We start from the raw sequence: 19,095 nt of genomic DNA, 5'->3' as shown, positions 1-19,095 counted from the left end.
AATTAAAATAAGTTAGGTACCTGAATTCACTATTCGTATTGGAAAACCTAACCTATCTATCAACCGAATCTATTCATTTTCACTATTTTTATTGAAATAGCAAATTAAACAAAATAGTTTCTCATTTCCTCCTTTATGGAGCACGATGTGGTATGACGGTACGAAAAAACGTTAGTACACCGACACCCTATATAGGTACTTTACTTTCCAACAGCGGTACAAAGGTAGAAATTAATCCCCTTCCTACTTCTTCTGTAATCTAGTAATAGCATCCGCTGTAGGAGGTCTACCGACCTGAGATGTTATGAGTTTTTGCTTCCTTTTCTTTTTCAATCAACAGTCAGTTGTTGGTGAGTGAAAAAAGTCGTTGCTCAGTGGGTGATAATATAATGGCCAAATTTTCCTGGCACAATTTTTAGCAGGTTTTTAACAATAACGGTAGGTACATATAAAGCATTTCAAAGTTATATTTGAGTTTTTTTTTTTTTTTTTTTTTTCAATTTAATGGTATAACTTTTTGGAATGCTAAAGTATTTTTGAAATAATATGAAAATACGAGTAGGTGTAATGATAAAGTTTATTCTGAGCATTAAAATTGCCTTATTTTCAAAGAATCATCTTACTGAAGGTTCAGCTTTCTAACACAGTTATGCTGCAATTTTGATAGGTAATTTTCATTTTTGAAATTTTGGATTTGAGGGTTCTTTGGCATGTTTTTTCCAAACATTGAAAAAATCTTCCAATACAAAGGATTGGAGTGATTTCCTGATTACAAAGTTGTGAAAATACTCGTTATCAGTTTGACAGGCTCATTGTAAGATTCAAGAAAGAGTATTGGTCTATGTTAAGAAATTATTTGAAATATGAGGGAAAAGAGGGTAAGGGTGAAAAATGGGAAAAATATGAGTTACAAGAAAGTTGGAGACGTTCTTCGTTACATGAGCTAGGAAAGGCGACCAACCAAGGATATCGAATTGAAATGACCCACTTGAATGGTTCACGTAGAAAGATAGGTCAAGATAGTACCTATCTATGACTATACCTACCTCGCCTGCACTCAACAAGTCTATTCTTTGAAATTTTCCGCTTCTTTTTCTTAAGCATAAGATTGCCTATGGCCAATTTTTCAGCGAGGTGGTTTTGTATCGATGCATTTGTTATTCTCACGAGTATTTTATGCGTAGTATTCGGGATTTTATTATACAAATTATTCAAATACTTGCTAGAAAATTTAACCAAGAATAAAATACCTTAATGATGGACATTCTTACCAATTAGTGAACTGCTTTTTTGCATTAAAAGTAAAATCAGCTTTGATACCTACAGGTACCTATACCTACAATACTTACATAATATATAGCCGCAAAGAAAAAAATATCAAAGAAATACCAAGAAATTTCCCCATTCATTACAATTTTTTCTTTCAATTTTACCAATTTTAAATTTTACAACCCGGTTGAAAGTATGCACTTGTGTCTTGTATCTAACAGCAAAAAATCGCAGAAATACTAATTTATCGGTGCATAAAACTTTAATCGAAAAAATTATTGTTAATTGAAGACGTAAGTATGCGAGTATTTTCATTATTGGATGTTTATGTAGTTCTTGCTTTTGAATTGTTGATTGAATTTATTTCAAATAAGTACATACGTCAGAATTCGAGAATGTAAAGACCCTCGAGGGAGCGAGGAGACCAAAATAGTAGAATTTGTCCAAAATAAATGAAAGCATATCTATCAATTTCGGTTTGTATTCTTATGATACGATAAGATATGTTTATGTACCTAAGTAAAGTATGTACACAAAAAACTCATTTATGTAGTATTCTCATCTCCCTTCCTCAAGTCCAAAATGGAAAATTACCTCCAAAAAGTAATTTCGAATGCTGAAATAATTCATATACTTACATACCATCTGAACTCATCTTTCAAATTATTCACCTCCTCCCCCCACCCATCTCTTTCCTCACCAGTCTACACATATTTCGTTGGGGGAAAATACATGTAGATCTAGTTCAAAAGCACTTCTTGGAGAAAAAAAAAGAGATGAAAAACAAATCGACACAGTAAAACATCAAAAAAATACATATCGCTTTGATTTTCTACTCCATCATGTTCATCAGTGCTGCTCCACAGAGCATACGTATAGGTACTCATCAAAACCTTCGTACTTTGGGTCACAAAGACGACGACACGAGCGCGTATCTCAAAGGCCTACCGCTGCGTGATCTGCAGCTATCAGCAGAGTTGGCTTGGAAAATAAATATCGAAATCACGCATCTGTAAATACGTAAGCTTATTTCGCTGCCGATTTGAATTTCATTTCGACTAAGTCACATTGCTGGTATTACCAGCGAAGAATTTTATCATGCTCGTAAGGAGTCAAGGTACCTATAAGACGTTGACGTAGTACACTACAGATAAAGATATTCGCTAATGTCTTAGTACCTACCGCTTATGACTTCGTATAGTATTAGGAAAAGCTAAAATTATCTTTATACAGGTTGTTAATGTATGTCTTGTGTACTTAAACGACGAGATTGCTTCTCGCGCTATTCTAAAGTAAATAGGTACGAGTATGAATTTTATAATTTTTTTTTTTTTCATACTCGTAGTAAGCATTTAGATTTGAAAAAAAAAAAATAGTAAGAACACTCGCTTAGCACTTGTACATTTATAAAGCTTAAAAACGAGCTAAGTCGAAGAAAACCAGAAGTTGTGAACGGATTTCGTTTTATCCATTCTTTCATTACCATGGCTGAAACTTCTTGGAAACCGTTTTCAGTGAATTCAACTAATTCAGAAAGTTAAAAATCACTGCTTCGCTATCCAGGTACTTACGTACCTACTCTGTCATTATTCCCACCATGAATATTTTTCACAAAGTTCATACAAATAATTCTTGCTCCATCATTTCCTTTCCAATTCACATTGAATCGAAAATATTTTCTCTCAAAAAATTGTTTCAAATACCTGTCAGAGTTCACAAACGTTGAAAAAAGAGGGGGAGGGGAAATTCGAGTGGAACTTTCCAAGAAAAAAACACACCCCCCCCAAGCAATTTCCACCAGTTTCAAGCTTATCTGTAGCCTCCAGCAAGAGACGATTTGAAAATGTAGGTAAATATTTTTTCATAATTATTAGAAAATCTCAATTTTAAAAAAGTTGCAAAATCGTCGAATTTTTTCACAAGTTGGAAAATCTGAAATTTAAAAAAATTCCAAAATCGTAAATTTTTTCGATAAGTCACTCTAAATTTCTTCCATCTCATAAAACCGACCCCTCAGATTGATTTATACCAGTTTCAAACCGATCTGAAGCCTCCAGCTGAAGTTGACTGTTCTCCAGTAATTTCAAATCGCTCCAGTAGACGTATAGGAATCAACTTCGGCAGCCAAAAATTCAATCCTGTCTTCAGATCGACATTCCGAATCGATTAGAGTTATTGTGAATCGAAAATTCAAGGAGAGAGGTTTTTTTACGGGTTGGAATTCTCAAATCAAATTTTGAATGAATGCAAAAATCGTCAATTTTTGGCACAAATGGTTTTTAATAAGCCCTCGATGTATGCCTTGATGGGGGGGGGAGGGGTCGACTTAAGAGAGTAGAAGAGATTCTGAGAAATTTGTCTCAAAATTGACAATTTCTTAATTTCTCAAATTCATACACTTTTCAAAATAGTCAATTCGAATTTGTGATTTACCTGCCCTAATTGATTTGGAAATTGACAGTATTAAACATTCAGCTATCGAAGTTGATTACAACGCCTTCTGAAGCGATTTAAAATTGCTGGAGAAGAGTCAAAAAATACTAAACTTGCTGAAAAAATTTAAAATTATGGTGGAAAACGTTGAAAAATAGAACAAAAAAATTTGACACTTTTTCATAAACATAATGAATCTTATTAAGGGATTTTCTTTGTACCATGTAAATGATGTACTTGGGTATTCTTTTTTGAAATTTTGGATGTGTTCCACACAACTTAAAATGAGAAGTCATTTTATTTTCATTATGCATTATACGAGTAGATACTCAACGTGCCTCGAATTGAACATGACATGGAATAAGTATGTTAATTCTATGTGTGTATTTCTCCTTCAGAATTAACATCTAATTCTGTACCCTTATTATCCAAAATTAGGGCTTCATTTTTTTTTTTTTGTCACAGTTCATCATCTCATTTCTTAATGTACCTACCTGTACCATTGTATGTGTATACCTAACTATATTTTGCTGAATATAATCCACAAAATATAAATTGCATAATTACGTACAATTAAAACAAAGATAAATTTTCGTAAACTGTGCTCGACATTTAATTTATTTTTCCACCTACTCGTGTTGACATTGTACGAGCATGTGTAACTCATTCTAATTACCTATCACTTACGAGTTGAATGGCTTTTGGTACATACATAGTACCTACAACATTGCGCCAGTTCTCTTATTAATTTTTTTGTAAACTAATAAATCAAACTAGAAGTAAATGAAAGTACGAAAAACACAATAAAATACCTACATCATTTTTTGACATTTATAGCGTAGGCTTGAGTATTTGAAATCGAACTTGTCGTGTACTTACCTTGCCCTTTGCTTGTTCGTAAAACTTGCGCATTGATTTCTTGGTTTTTGAAAGTTATAGGTATCAATGGCTCAAATTTTTTCCAAACGATCAGGCTTTAATAGATAATTAGTGTTACCCCCTCCCCTTCAGGTCCGTATATTTATTTATTCATTTGATTAATTCATCGAGGTAATATATATTTTTTAAAAAAGTAATCTTGTAGGCCTATTCCTCCTTATTTCGATGAAAAGTTCAAGAAAAAATATGTGTTTTGTGCTTTTCCTGCTGAAGGGGAGGGGGGATGAGAACAGGCGTATTTCACCTGTCACATAGACAAGATGGGGGGGGGGGTTGCTGCCTTCTTCGTCGTCGCGAAAGCTCCTCATACATTTCTTATACGTTAATTTATCATTAGCAAAAAAAAAAAAAAAAGCTACCAAGAGAATACAACTAAAAGATACGTAATCTACCCAATGCCAATAAATCTTACTCGAAAACATACTGCATGTTATACTACGAGTACGTAGTACGTACCTACAGCACAGCGCAATGCACAGTAAGCAAAAAGGCAATTTAAATTCCTCGCAAGGTTGTTAGATGAGTTCGTATTCATGAATGAAGTACCATTAAACCCAGTATCAGGGTGTCTGCGTATGTGTCTGTGCAGCTCAGTATAGCACGAGTATATGTGTAATGTGTCTCTGTGTAAGTTTTGGTGCTCGTATCTCTGTGTACTGTACTGTACGAGGTGGTACTTGTAACAATAAAACTTTCGTTCGATGTGTGTGTGTTAGTGTATGGTGATACGTTTGCATATACGTATATACGGTATAGTTACACTATTACACTTACACTCATTATATGTATTCTGCGCGTATTCATTGTCAGGGTCATTATCACAATATAAAACGAATATTTTCAAGGTAACCATTCACGATAATTTTAACCGCATTAATTCGCCATAGAGAAAATTTTGTCGTTATACCGACTATGAACTTCTACTTCCACTACCACCACAACTGTAACTGTATAATTACGCAAAGAGGAGAGTGTATTAATATCGAGTTGGCTTAACTGCCAATGAAGTGTCTTCCTCTCACACAATTATTGTGATGAGCTGGGGAAAGGGGACCGCGCAGAAAAAAATTCGGTACCTACGCACAGGAAAAGAAGGAAGCGGAAAAATAAAGCCTTTTTCACATCGAATCAACGTTTACGTTTTCATTTTGTGGTCAGAGTGTAATAACGCTTCATTTGATCAAGTTTTTTACGTATAGGCGCATGCGCCCTCTTTCTGAAACTAAATTATCGACTTGAAAAAAAAATGAGACAGGCTATACTGTTATCTTAAAAACACGAGTCGTAAGTAAGCTGTGAAAAATTAAGTACTCTTCGAATTATTATAGGTTCCAAGCTTGAGAGATACTGTGGAGAATCGAAAAAGGGAGACATTAGACATTCTAAGAAACATTTTAGAGAAAACTTGCCAAAAAAAAGTTTTGCTTTAGGAACAAAATGGCGACCATTTTGATTGACAGGTCAGCCAAAGTCGTGGATTTCGCTTGCTATGGACAAAGCTAGATTTGAAGAGCTTGTAAAAATGTAGGTATCATAAGCCAATATTTCAGGTGCAAAAATGCATTTTTCGATTTTTCTGATGAATTTTTGAAAATCAAATTTGAGCCAAAAATGAGAAAAAAATCAAAATTTCTCCAAGTTACCCAAAGAATAAAGTTGAAATTTGGGATACACAATGTCTTATTTTTGACCTACAAAATTAATTTAGAAACGGTTTTGATCGTTTTGAGCAGTTCTGGAGCCTCCAGCACATTTTCTAAAATTGATAAATTTCACCAAAAATGGTTGCAAGTGGTTTCAAGACCTTATAACTTGAATTTGTGAAATTTTTCATGAACACTTCAAGTTTCAAAAATCTGTAGGAGACTCTAGGAATTTTCAAAAATTTGACGAAGGCTCCAAAACTACTTGAAACCACTTCTAGTCGACCTGATTCCGTGTTGAAATTGGAGTGCAGAGTGAATTTCGGCTTCCCAACTTCATTTTGTAAAATTTTGTGGAAATTTCAAGTTTCGAAAATCTGTTGCAGGCTTCAGAACTGCTCGAAACGAGTCGAAACTGTTTGCAATTGATTTTGAAGGTCAAAAATAGGGCTAATCCCAAATTTTAGCTATCACTTGCAATTTGGTAAAATTCTAATTTTTTTACAATTTTTTTACCCAAAGATTTTTAAAAATTCACCAAAAATCGAAAAATACATTTTAGCTCCTAAAATTTTAGCTGATACTGTGTTTTTACATGATTGTTCTTATTCGATTTAGCTTAGTCCGGGTTTTAAAATGTTCGATTGGGCGACTCCCATGTTATTAACAAGAAAAATCTGCGATTTTCGCTGACCTGTCAAGCAAAATGATCGTCATTTTGCTAGTTAAACCAAAATTTTTTTCAAAAATGTGCTCTAAAAATGGTCTTTGAGATGCCCACTTTTGAAAAAATTGGTCCCAAATGACCGTGAGGGGGGAGGGCGTGGAGGAGCAGATATTGATATTGATTTATGCCAAACTATGGTCGGTAATTTTCAAAATTCAAATTAAGAAAAATTATTTATCTCAATGTATGAGAGATTGATGAAAAATAATCGTCTTTTGATAATTTGTTCGGAAACGTTTCAACTTTTAATCAGCCACAAAAGCTATCTCGTTAAAGGAGCAAATCAGAGTAATTCCAATTAATATGAGTGAAGTTATTGTTGAAAATGTATAGGAATGAGAGGGGAGGGTGATAATTTTGAAAAATAGTAACTACGTTACTAATTATTTCTACGATTTTGATGATTAATGGATCATATTGAATAATCTATTTTTTGTTTGTTTGTTTGTTTTAGGTGAGTAAACTGGAATTCGTTTACAAGTACAAATCAGCAAAAAGAAAAAAATCTACTTCAAAGATTCTATAATGTATGTTCCTAAAATAATGATTCGCTGAAGTATGTACTTATCATATCAACTTCCTAACCTAAGCAACGGATAAAAATAAAGGTAGCATGTCGTGAATGCTTGATAATCATTTAATCAGGCATTAAAAAGAAATTCATAATCATAATCGATGATTCATCCACCATATTTCAATTTTCATTAGGTACCTACCTATTTATTGGTATATCTTTAATTGATATTTACTAGTGGGTTGCATTGATCGTATCAGACACGTGCTGCAGATTTCATCTCATTAGTGATTTTTCTTCTGTCAAAAAAGTGAGTCATTTTATTTGGTACTCATCGTACAAACATTGTACATTTACTCTCTAAATTTGAAACAGTCAATTTCACTGCTTAGCAGTCACGACATTTTGCCTTTTTAAAGCAGTAATTTTTTTTTACTGCAAAACAATGAAAAATTACTGAATTGGTCAGTCAAAATGATTTTTTACTGACCAATTCAGTAATTTTTCACTGTTTTGCAGTAAAAAAAACTACTGCTTTAAAAAGGCAAAATGTCGTGACTGCTAAGCAGTGAAATTGACTGTTTCAAATTTAGAGAGTATCTATGTTCTAAATTAGATAGGTACATACCTTCTACATAAATGAGGTAATGAGTTCATTGATCTTACCTGAAGCTCGTCCGAAAAAAAAAACATACTGATATTGAATTACGGATGAAAAATTTTATTTGAGAGTTTAATTCAATAAAGTGAAATATCCTTGTCTTCAGACTTTGAAACTAACGAGTGGGAGTTATTCCGTATGGTCAAAAACCACCTCGTGATAAGATGTTTAGAATGAGTACATAATATATTTCAAGAAAAAGGTTGAAAATTATTGCTCTTGAAACAGATTTTTTAAATTTTGAAAATTTTCGAAAATTTTCCACAAATCCAAAAATGAACTTCACGCCTTGAAATTTTGGTTGCGGAGGTTTTAGGGCATATTTTTTTGATCTAATTTGGTTTCATTCAAATTGGGAAGTGCTTTGTTCAAAACGTTCCCTCATAAGAAGGGTAACTTTTTTTGCAGAGATATGACGAATAATTTTGTAATTCAAATTTGAAATCAATTTTTCAGTTTTTTTAAAAATCCGAAAATGAACTTCAGCACTTCAAATTTCGGCTTCCTAGATTTTTTGACATGCTATTTTGATCTAGTTTGGATTTGTTCAAATCACAGTGTCAGTTCAAAAAGTTTCTTTGTTAAGAAAAAATAAAAATAATTCAGGATTTTTTCTTATTTTCATTTTCAACTTTTTCTATGGTCAGACGCTTAAAATGCGTGAAGGTTAGTTACTCGTTTGGTGGATATTCTCCAACGTTTTTTAAATGAAAAAAAAAGGATTGTTTGAGAAAAATTACACATATAATATAAATTGTAATAAATGTACTTCTACATTAGAATGGAATATCCTGCGCATTGACAGGTCTTCACAAAAATAAAGACAGGTCCACCTCATTTGGCTCAAGTACCAAGGTTGTATGTACTTAATTATTATGATAAACTGTATTGTTTGAACTCGATAAGTAACTCGATGTGTATGTACATAGATTAGTAAACCTGACACGGACATCTTCTGAAACAAACACAATTTCAAAATCAGTATCATTTCCTATACATTAATTTCGATTGTATAGGTATTCTTGGATTATCACGTGAGAGCTATGATTTAAATGTGAGTCCAACCTGACTGATAACTTACTAATTTTAGAGTAATTGAGATCAAAAATTGTCAAAAATGTACCTCCTTATTTCTAAAAAAAAAATAATTTATAGAATATCAAATTGGAGTCTGCAATCAATCAAGGCAAAAACATTTTTGAAAATACGGTGTATTACAGGTCAAAACATTTCAATCGCGATTTTTGCTTGTTCAAAATGCATAATTACATGTAATAAATTTCGGTAGATAAGCTGGACGGGGATATTATGAATTGAAAAAAATAAAATAAAAATAAAAATGAAGTAGAAATTTTTCACAATAAACTTTTAATCTCACAGTAAATTTAGGTAATGAAGGTAAATTTTTTATTCAATACAACAAAATGTTCATTTTTTTTTTAAATGACGATTTTTGCAGACATTATGGATGTTAAAGTTAGATTTGCACCTTAAAGATTATAGATACCTATACTTGCTGTTAATCAAATAGATTGTCGACTTACCAAATTCGGTTAGGAAGACGATGCATATCAGAAAACCCCATTGCCGTTGTATGAAGCTGAATTCGTCAACTGATTGATTAAATTTTGAGTATTATACGACTGATTGAATTTTTCTTGCGTGTGCTGATGCTTGAGTTTGTTCTTTGCTTGCGCGAAGTTGATTTCTTTTTTCGCGAGTGCGTATTTGAGCTCCAGTTGCTTTCGCTCATAGGCGAGTCCTTCCATCGCAACTGTCGAGGAATGGTTAAGTTTCGCGCTTTCTGTAGCATGCAAGTACTCAAGTTTCTCCATTTCTTGTTCATAATTGAGATTCTCTAGTCCTTGTTCGTATTCGTCTTCCGATCGAGAATTTTCTAATCCTATCTGTGAAAATAATGCAGATTCCGCAGCAGATTGAGAATTTTCTAATCTCATCAACTCTCTAAGTAACGCAGCATCCGCAGGTGAAATCACGTTTGCTTCATCTTCAACGGTCCTGATAACAGGTGCCGAATAGGTCGATCGTGAAATTGGGCGTATTGAAGTCCTGCTGGAACTGGTAAGTACAGCTTCGGGCTTTTCGGTTCTCAAAGGTTCGATAGGTTTTGGTGTGGTAATTTTGGACGAAACTTCATCACTAGAGTTGTTGAGTGTACTGGATTGATCGATTTCCTGAGGTACCTTAATCGATTCGAGAAATTTGTTTTCCGATCTGGCCAAGTGGTCTTCATTAGATTGCTCGATGAATTGATCGCTGGAATTGGACCTCGTTTCTGCGCCATTTATCTCGGTCATTTTTTCGAGCAATATCGATTTCGATGCGACCAACGCGACGTGTAAAACGCACAAAAAAACAATTTTCCACATTTTAACGCGATAACTATGTACTCGATATGTTGAAAGACAAAATATGTATCAACTTATCCGGCACTTGAATAAATCGTCTTTAAGCAATGGCTATAGTCGGAGAATGCCTTTTATTTTATACGCAGGCTAATCATACGTTGGTGTATGAGATATTTTCACGTAGGTAATCAACGAGTAAATATATCCATAATTCGAAGTTTTATCAATGTTCCCTTTGATCAGACATTAGAGGCAATGTTTTCCAGATAAATAATGATGTACTGGTCATATTTTATCTTAATTACAAATGTTTTGGTACTACAGTATTTTAAATTCTGATATATATCGCGAAGAGACGATGAGTAATTTTCTCTTCGTTGCATGTACCTCTATTAACTACTTACTTGCCACAAAAAATGTATATGGGATTTTATCAGACACGTGTTCATCTCATTAACGGCCCTCCAAGTTTATAAAAATGATAAATTCCTACACAATGTACATCAGATACGGTACTGTTCAAGAATAAATAATTAAGGGTCATTGTACAGGCTATATCCACCGGGCAACATGAAAAACATGAACACTTTAAGGTAATAAAATGATTTTGCGCGAGGTACCATGAATTATTGAGAATACATAAAAATAGAATTTTTTAAAATATCATTTTCTATTTGGAATTAGATATAGCGAACTGAAAATAAGTCATCAAAATTGACCAAACATGATTTTTCTGATAGAAAATTGGATTCAGAATACGATCCTGTTGATTTCATGCTTATTCCTGAGCAAGTAGAAAAATAATGACAAAATTGCTTTCTATACAATCAAGCATTCTTATGACATTTTTTTCTTGGTATTTAGGTTTAGAGCTGCAAAAAATGAAAAAAATGTATCGGTCTTCAATTTTGAATTTTATGTTTTCAAGTTTTTACGTATACGTTGGAAAAGTTGAAAACCCGCTTTCACTCGATGAAATAAACTCATCTTAAAAAAATCAAAAACACTTCATTTTCAATTCCAAACATCAAAAAAAGTTAAAATTTATTCAGTCGTCTTATTTTGACCTCTTTCTGAAGTTTTTCATGAAAAAGTTGATAAAAATTACACTCATAGCAAAGAAATTAAAATTCGTTTATTTTTATAATCTTTTCGAATTTTGATTTTTTTGTGATGAGTTCATTTCATCGAGTGAAAGGGGGTTTCAACTTTGTCAACGGATACGTAAAAAAAAGGCGGGGGGGAGTCAAATGGGTCAACTTCACCAATCAAAACTTTTTTTCATGTTTTAAATCAAAAAAATCTCATTTTTTCGCAAAAACTATTAATTTTTTCAAATCGATAATTTTATTCGAGAGTTTTAACTCAATAGGTATAAAATATCCTTGTCCTCGGATTTTAAAACTAACGAGTAAGATTTATTCCGTATGGTCAAAAACCACCTCGTGATAAGATGTTTAGAATATGTATATTTTATTTCACGAAAAAGTTTAAAAATTATTGGTCTTGAAACAGTTTTTTTAAATTTTGAAAAATTTCGAAAATTTGGCAAAAATCTAAAAACGAACTTCACGCCCTAAAATTTTGGTTGCAGAGGTTTCAGGGCATGTTCTTTCGATCTATTGGTTACGTTTAAATCAGAAAGTGCCTTGTTTAAAACGTTCCCTCATAAAGAAGGGTAACATTTTTTGCAAAGAAGTGATGAATAATTTTGTAATTCAAATTTGAAAGCAATTTTTCAAGGTTTTTTTGAGAGAGTTTTTCGAAAACTATTGACAAATGGCATTTTGAGACATTTTTATAGAATGGACCAAGTATAATTTTTCCATTCTTTTGAAGCATTATTTGTAAAAAAAAAAAATTATTTCGTGTATTTTAACACAGTTTTCAGATTTTCACTGACCGTCGTCGTACGATTGGATTTTATTTCTTTCCAAGTTATCGAAACATGATGGATGATTTGAATGAAATGTGTTCCTATTTACATTGGTTCACAAAAAATGGAAATAATTTAGGGTGTTTTCTTATTTTGATGTTTCACTTTTTCTACCGTCAGACTCTCAAAGTAAGTAATGGTTAGATATAGTCCGGAATGTGACAATAGGAGTAATTGCACCCCCCCCCCCGCCGATCCTCCGGGACAACTTTTTTCTTAAAGTGAACATCCTAAGGAACATTTTAAAGCAAACTTGCCAAAAAAAAGTTGGCCTTACTTACAAAATGGCGGCCATTTTGATTGACAGGTCAGCCGAAATCGCAGATTTTGCGTTTTAACATAGGACTTGCACGAACTTTTTCAAACATTACAAAGGTGGGTCGAAAGATCATGTAAAAATTCATCACCTGTCAAAATTTCAAGTGCTAAAGTGCGTTTTTCGATTTTTGGGTGAATTTTTGAAAATGAATTTAGGCCAAAAATGAGGGAAAAGATCAAAATTTTACCAAATTGACCAAGAAAGCTGAAATTTGGGATATACCCTATTTTCGACATGCAAAATCGATTGGAAGCGGTTTCAATCCGTTTTGAGCAATTCTGGAGCCTCCAGCAGATTTTTGAAACTCGAAATTCCCACAAAATTCCATCAAATTGGAGTTGTAAAGCTAAAATTTATTCTAAAAACGAATTTCAATACGCTACGAAGTACTGCAGGTGAATTTCAAGTCATTTTAGGGCCTCCAGCGACTTTTTTGAAAATTACTGGAGCCTCCATTAGATTTTTGAAATTTGAAATTTCCCCAACATTAATTCATCAAATGGAGTTAGCAAGCTGAAATTTACTTCGCAGACTACATGTTGGTTTCAAATGGTTGTGAAGCTTCCAGCTACTTTTAGGAAATTTCAATTTTCCAGAAAAACGTCATACAACCTTTCAAAAAGTTGCTGCAGGTTCCAAAACGACTTGAAATTTACCAGCAGTCAACTTCGTAGCGTATTGAAATTAGTTTTCAGAATGAATTTCGACTCTCCATCTTAGTTTGAGGAAATTTTGTGGAAATTTCAAGTTTCAAAAATCTACTGGAGGCTCCAGTAATTTTCCAAAAAGTTGTTGGAGGCTCTAAAATGACTTGAAATCCACCAGAAGTCGTTTTCAAAGGGTGTTAAAATTGGAGTGTAGAGTAAATTTCAGCTTTTCATCTCCATTTGATGAAATTTTGTGAAAATTTGAAGTTTCAAAAATCTGCTGGAGGCTTCAGGATTTTGTAAGTAAGGCCAACTTTTTTTTTTGGCAAGTGTGCTTTAAAATGTTCCTGAGGATGTCCCCTTTAAGAAAAAAGTTGTCCCGGAGGATCGGCGGGGGGGGGGTGCAATTACTCCTATTGTCATATGCCGGACTAATATATTTACTCGTGTGTTGGATTCTCCAAATTTTTAAAAATTAAAATAAAACGATTATTTTGAGAAAAATTAAGCAAATAATGTGAAATGAATATAATATGTAATGTAATGAATGTATGTCTAGGTAGATACTTCTACGTACCTATACACATGTATGTACTTAATACTATTAAAATTTACCCAAGTAATTAAATGCATACAATGTAAGCCTAGTTCTACAAAATATCCCATAATAAATTTTATTATTTTCATTAAAATATTCCTCATAAATGTTCTGCGCATTGGCAGGTCTACACTAAAATAAAGAAAATGTCTACCTCGTTTGGCTTAAGGACTAAAGTTTATATGTACCTATTTGTATCCTAAACAAACTGTATAAATGATTGTTTGAACTCGTTAAGAACTCGACGTTCATGTGTAGATCAACTAACCAGACATGGGCATCTTACTCTGAAACAAACACAATTTCAAAATCAGTTTTACTTGTTCAACATACATAAAATATAAGTAGATAATAATAAATTTTGGAAATGAGCTTGACGGAGGATAAGGAATTGAAAAATAAAATAAAAATGAAGTAAAAATTATTCACTATAAACCTTTATTCTAAAAGTAAATGTAATACAAGTAAATATTTTTGTTTAAAACAAATGTTTATATCTTTAGAAAAAAAAAAAAAAAAAAAATGAGATTTGCACAGTAAAGATTATACGTAGATACCTATACTTGCAGTTATTCGAATAGATTGTCGACTTACCAAATTCGGTTAGGATTAGGAAGATGATACATACCTATCAGAAAAACCCGTTGCCGTTGTATGAAGGTGAATTCATAATTTGATTGTAATAACTGTAATAACTTCGAGCAGAATACGACCGATAGAATTTCTCTTGCGTTTGCTGATGCTTGAGTCTATTCTTCGCCTGCGCATAGTTGAGTTCCTTTTTCGCGAGAGCGTATCTGAGTTCCAGTTCCTTTCGCTCATAGGCGAGTCCTTCCATCGCAACTGTCGAGGAATAGTTAAGTTGCGCGCTTTCTCTAGCTTGCAAATACTCAAGTTTGTCCATTTCTTGTTCATAATCGAGATTTTCCAGCCCTTGTTCGTATTCGTCTTCCGATCGAGAATTTTCCAATTCCCTATCTGAAATTAATGCAGATTGCGGAGTATACAAAGGTTCGTCATCATCGGCCACATAAGGAGAAAAAGGGCTCGATGGTGGAATTGGGTATAATTTACTCCAGCTGGAAATGGTCATGAAAGCTTTGGGCTTTTCGGTTTCTCAAAGGTTCGATAGGTTTTGGTGTGGTAATGTTGGAAGAAACTTCATCACTAGAGTTGTTGAGTGTGCTGGATTGATCGATTTCCTGAGGTACCTGAATCGATTCGAGAGATTTATTTTGCGATCTGACCAAGTCGTCTTCATTAGATTGCTCGATGAATTGATCGCTGGAATTGGACCTCGTTTCTGCTCCATTTATCTCGGTCATTTTTTCGAGCAATATCGATTTCGATGCGACCAACGCGACATGTAAAACGCACAAAAAAACAATTTTCCACATTTTAACGCGATAACTAGGTACTCGATATGTTGAAAGACAAAATATCAATTTATCCGGCACTTGAATAAATCGTCTTTAAGCAATGGCTGTAGTCGGGAAATGCATTTTTATTTATATTCAGGCTAATCTACGTTGAAGTATGAGATATTTTTGCGTAATCAACGAGTAAAAATATCCATAACGCGAAGTTTTATCAATATTCCCTTTGATCAGACATTAGAGGAAATTTCTCAATGTATTCCAGATAAATAATGATGTATGTAATTTGCCATATTTTTATCATAATTATAGATGTTTTGGTAGTATTTAAAATTCTGAGATATATCGGGAAGAGATGATGAGTAATATTTGCTCCGCGTTGCATTTACTTACCGCAAGTTCAAGTTCTAGGACTTTATCAGACACGTGCTGCGAATTTCATCTCATTAGCAACCTTCCATGTTTTCAAAAATGATAAACTCCTACACAATGTACATTATGATACTGTTCAAAAATAAATAATTAAGGGTCACTGTACAGGCTATATCCACTGGGTAGCATGAAAAAAAATAAACACATTAAGATAGTGAAATGATTTTTGCGCGAGGTACCATTATACTGAGAGTGCATAAAAATAGGTAGCATGATTTTTACGAGAGAAAATTGGGTTCAGAATACGACCCTGTTGATTTCAGCTTATTCCTGAGCAAGCAGAAATGATGACGAAATTGCTTTCTATGCAATCAAGCATTCTTATGACATTTTATTTCTTGATATTTTGGTATAGGGCTGCAAAAAGTGGAAAAAATGTTTCAGTTTTCAATATTTCAAATTTTCAGTTTGTATTTTGGCGCTATTTTATCTTTACTGACGAGAGAACTTTTTGCCCTTACCTGACACTCTTCGGTTTGATCGAAGCAAAACTAGACCAAAAGAGAATATGTATCATGAGACTTCCGTAACAAATATTTTAGACCCTATAAAAAGTTCATTTTTGGATTGCTTAAGTATTGGAGAATATTCGAAGACTTGAAAAATTCATAGCAGTCCTGCTTATCTTGATTTTTTCCGATGTGTCCAGCTAGTCCTTCAATTGCCTTGCTTTTTATCAAAATGTGCTGGTTTGTTTTTCAATGTGGGTTTGAATTTTCAATTTATCTGTCTCCTGCTCCCCTCTCCAGACTGATGAAAAAATTGTGTGTAGAAGTGGTCTTTAGAAGATGGAAAATTGCAAACATTTTCCACTCTCGCTTCACTCGGCTAGAAACACGTTCCTTTTCTTTCTTTTTTCGGGTTCTACTTATTGGTCATTTTTAAAGAACAAGAATTTTCATTTAGAAAAAAAAAGTTTCAAAATTATGAAAAAAGCGTCTCTTTTGATCATCTTGAGTTCAGAGGAATCTCAAAAGTGTGTGGTTACCAATTTTACCAGTTTTTTGTTTTTTCAAAATTGAAAGGACCTCTAGGACAGTTTCCCACAGAATTTATGGTTTGCCCGATTACAAAACTATGGGTCTCGTAAGAGTCCTAAGGCCTCGACATTTTGATTTTTGAACAATTCTGCCAATAAAATGCGAAAAAAACTTGCCTACAGTAAAATGCAGTAATCCCCAGGATATATGTATTAAGCCTCAAAAAGTCATAGGGCCCATTAAGTATATTTTTATTGGGCCCAAAATATCCGAAACATTGTTCAAAAGTAGTCGATAAATGTGATTTTCCAGCTACAACTTCGGAAGTCGTCTTTTCTAGTCACAAGTCGAGTTTTCTAGGGTTTGGAAACGATTTCGAGTCTGCCCATTCGAAAAAGTATTTTTTGAGTTCAAAAATTTGAAAAAATTTCCCATAAATGTTCAAAAAATCAGGTTGGTCAGCTACAATTTTGGGAAATGTCTTTTCTAGTCACGAATCGAGTTTTTTTTTTGGGGGGGGGGGGTTGAACAAGATTGAGCCTGCGTATCCAAAAAGATTAAAAATGAATTTTTTGGGTTCAAAATTTTCGAAAATTTTCCCCAAAAGTCATCGAAAAATGCGATTAGATGGCTACAACTTTTGGAACTGTCTGAACTCGACTTTTGACTAGAAAAGACTATTATCATCCTTGCAGTTGTCCAATCTCATTTTTCGACGTTTTTAATTTTTTTTTAAATTTTGGACCCAAAAAATCTCTTTTGGATGTGCAGAATAAAAATCACCCACAAACTCAAAAAAACTTAACTCGTGACGATTCCCAAAGTTGTAGTGGCCCAATCGCATTTTTTGACCATTTATGGACAATTTTTCGAATATTTGAGTCCCAAAAAATACCTCGCCTGTTTTTTGGTATATTTTTTTTATTGACAGAATTGACCAAAAATCAAAATGTTGAGACCTTTGCATCCCTGTAGGACCCATAGTTTATCTATTCGGCAGTTATAAATTTTGTTGTAAACTACCTTAGGGTTCCCTTACTTAAAAAAATCTGGTCAAATCGGTTAATGCACTCAGGAGTTCTCTTGTGGGCTTAAAATTTTCCAAAAATGTTAAGTATGCCTCGCTTCGCTTTTTAAACTAATTTTCGATGAATCAACTTGAATATTTTTTTAGAACGATTATGTTTAAAAATTTGAAAAATGAAAATCTGAGATGGTAAAATATCATCAACCCCCCCCCCCCCCCCGAAGTTCCACCAAAAAAGTTGTGAAGTTTGCAGATTGTATCGCCCATGAAGAATTGAAAATGGTGAGGATATTTTTGATATCCTCTCCTTCTCTTCTTCCCTCTCTCCTTCGCCTTGAGAAAAAAACTTGAAAAAACTTATCGCGAGAATGATGAAAAATTTATTTTCTCGACGAAATTTCTGGAATTTCAATGCGAAAAAATCAAATGAAACCTCAAACGTATTAATTAAAAGAGAGAGAACCTTATACTATATTGTTAAATAATGAAACCCTTCTAGTTGGCCGAATGCAACCGGCCGTGCTGAAAGTAGCCGCAATGGCGGTGCTGGCATTTTACCAGGCTGAACACTCGCCGACTTGACCGCTTAATAACGTTCTGACGACCGCAACGACACCGAAATTCCTCGCGTCCCTCGACTCACCACACCGTATCTTAACGCGATGGAACTCGTTGTCGGGCTTTTCAATTCGTGGCCATATAAACCACCATTTTCAGAGATACTTCTACCAGTATGTACCGTATACCGAAAATACGAGTACGTTACGTATTCGCGTATTATCATCATTATCATCACCATCACTATCATCATCATAATATGTAGTGTACTCGTATGTATGTTTAGTAAATCGACTGTACCCTGTATTTTTGGGTTCATGAAGAATGTATTTGTTATCTACATCGTCCCTACGTGCATTTTAGATGTACCTGAGTTTTATGGGTACCTCATTTCAAGTAAATAGCGACAACAAAATTCATTCGAGAGGTAAAAATCTGTTTCGATGCCATTTCTTCCCCTTCCCCATTTCCTTTCCCTAGGAAATTTGCAACGGAATGAGTGTCGTTGTCCCTATATTTTATCTATTTTTGCTAGTGACGGCGGTGTTCGTTATAGAGCACGAGACGAAACGCAGACGGTAAATATAAATTTTACTACGACTAGGACTCAGAAGAGGAAGAGAGGCAGAATGAGATGGAAAGCTGTGTATAACGTTAACCGAATGGC

At 33.7% G+C, this 19,095-nt stretch overlaps 1 protein-coding gene and 1 long non-coding RNA gene across 3 annotated transcripts in view; one reads left to right on the top strand and one right to left on the bottom strand.

The window, feature by feature from the left end:
- Positions 1-19,095, top strand: part of LOC135849495 (dopamine receptor 1-like) — a 414,234-nt gene that overhangs the window by 70,322 nt on the left and 324,817 nt on the right. The window lies entirely within an intron of this gene.
- Positions 8,226-15,603, bottom strand: LOC135846455 (uncharacterized). 2 transcript variants are annotated; one of them, XR_010558965.1, is made up of 3 exons: positions 14,684-15,603; positions 9,731-14,342; positions 8,226-9,141 (listed from the first exon to the last, which is right to left on the bottom strand). It is a non-coding gene; the product is annotated as an uncharacterized LOC135846455 (long non-coding RNA). The 2 variants fall into 2 exon arrangements; XR_010558966.1 differs by having other exon boundaries at positions 8,226-9,138.

The sequence above is a fragment of the Planococcus citri genome, chromosome 5, assembly GCF_950023065.1.
Source record: "Planococcus citri chromosome 5, ihPlaCitr1.1, whole genome shotgun sequence".
Lineage (NCBI taxonomy): Eukaryota > Metazoa > Arthropoda > Insecta > Hemiptera > Pseudococcidae > Planococcus > Planococcus citri.
This window is presented reverse-complemented; position numbering and strand designations above follow the sequence as displayed.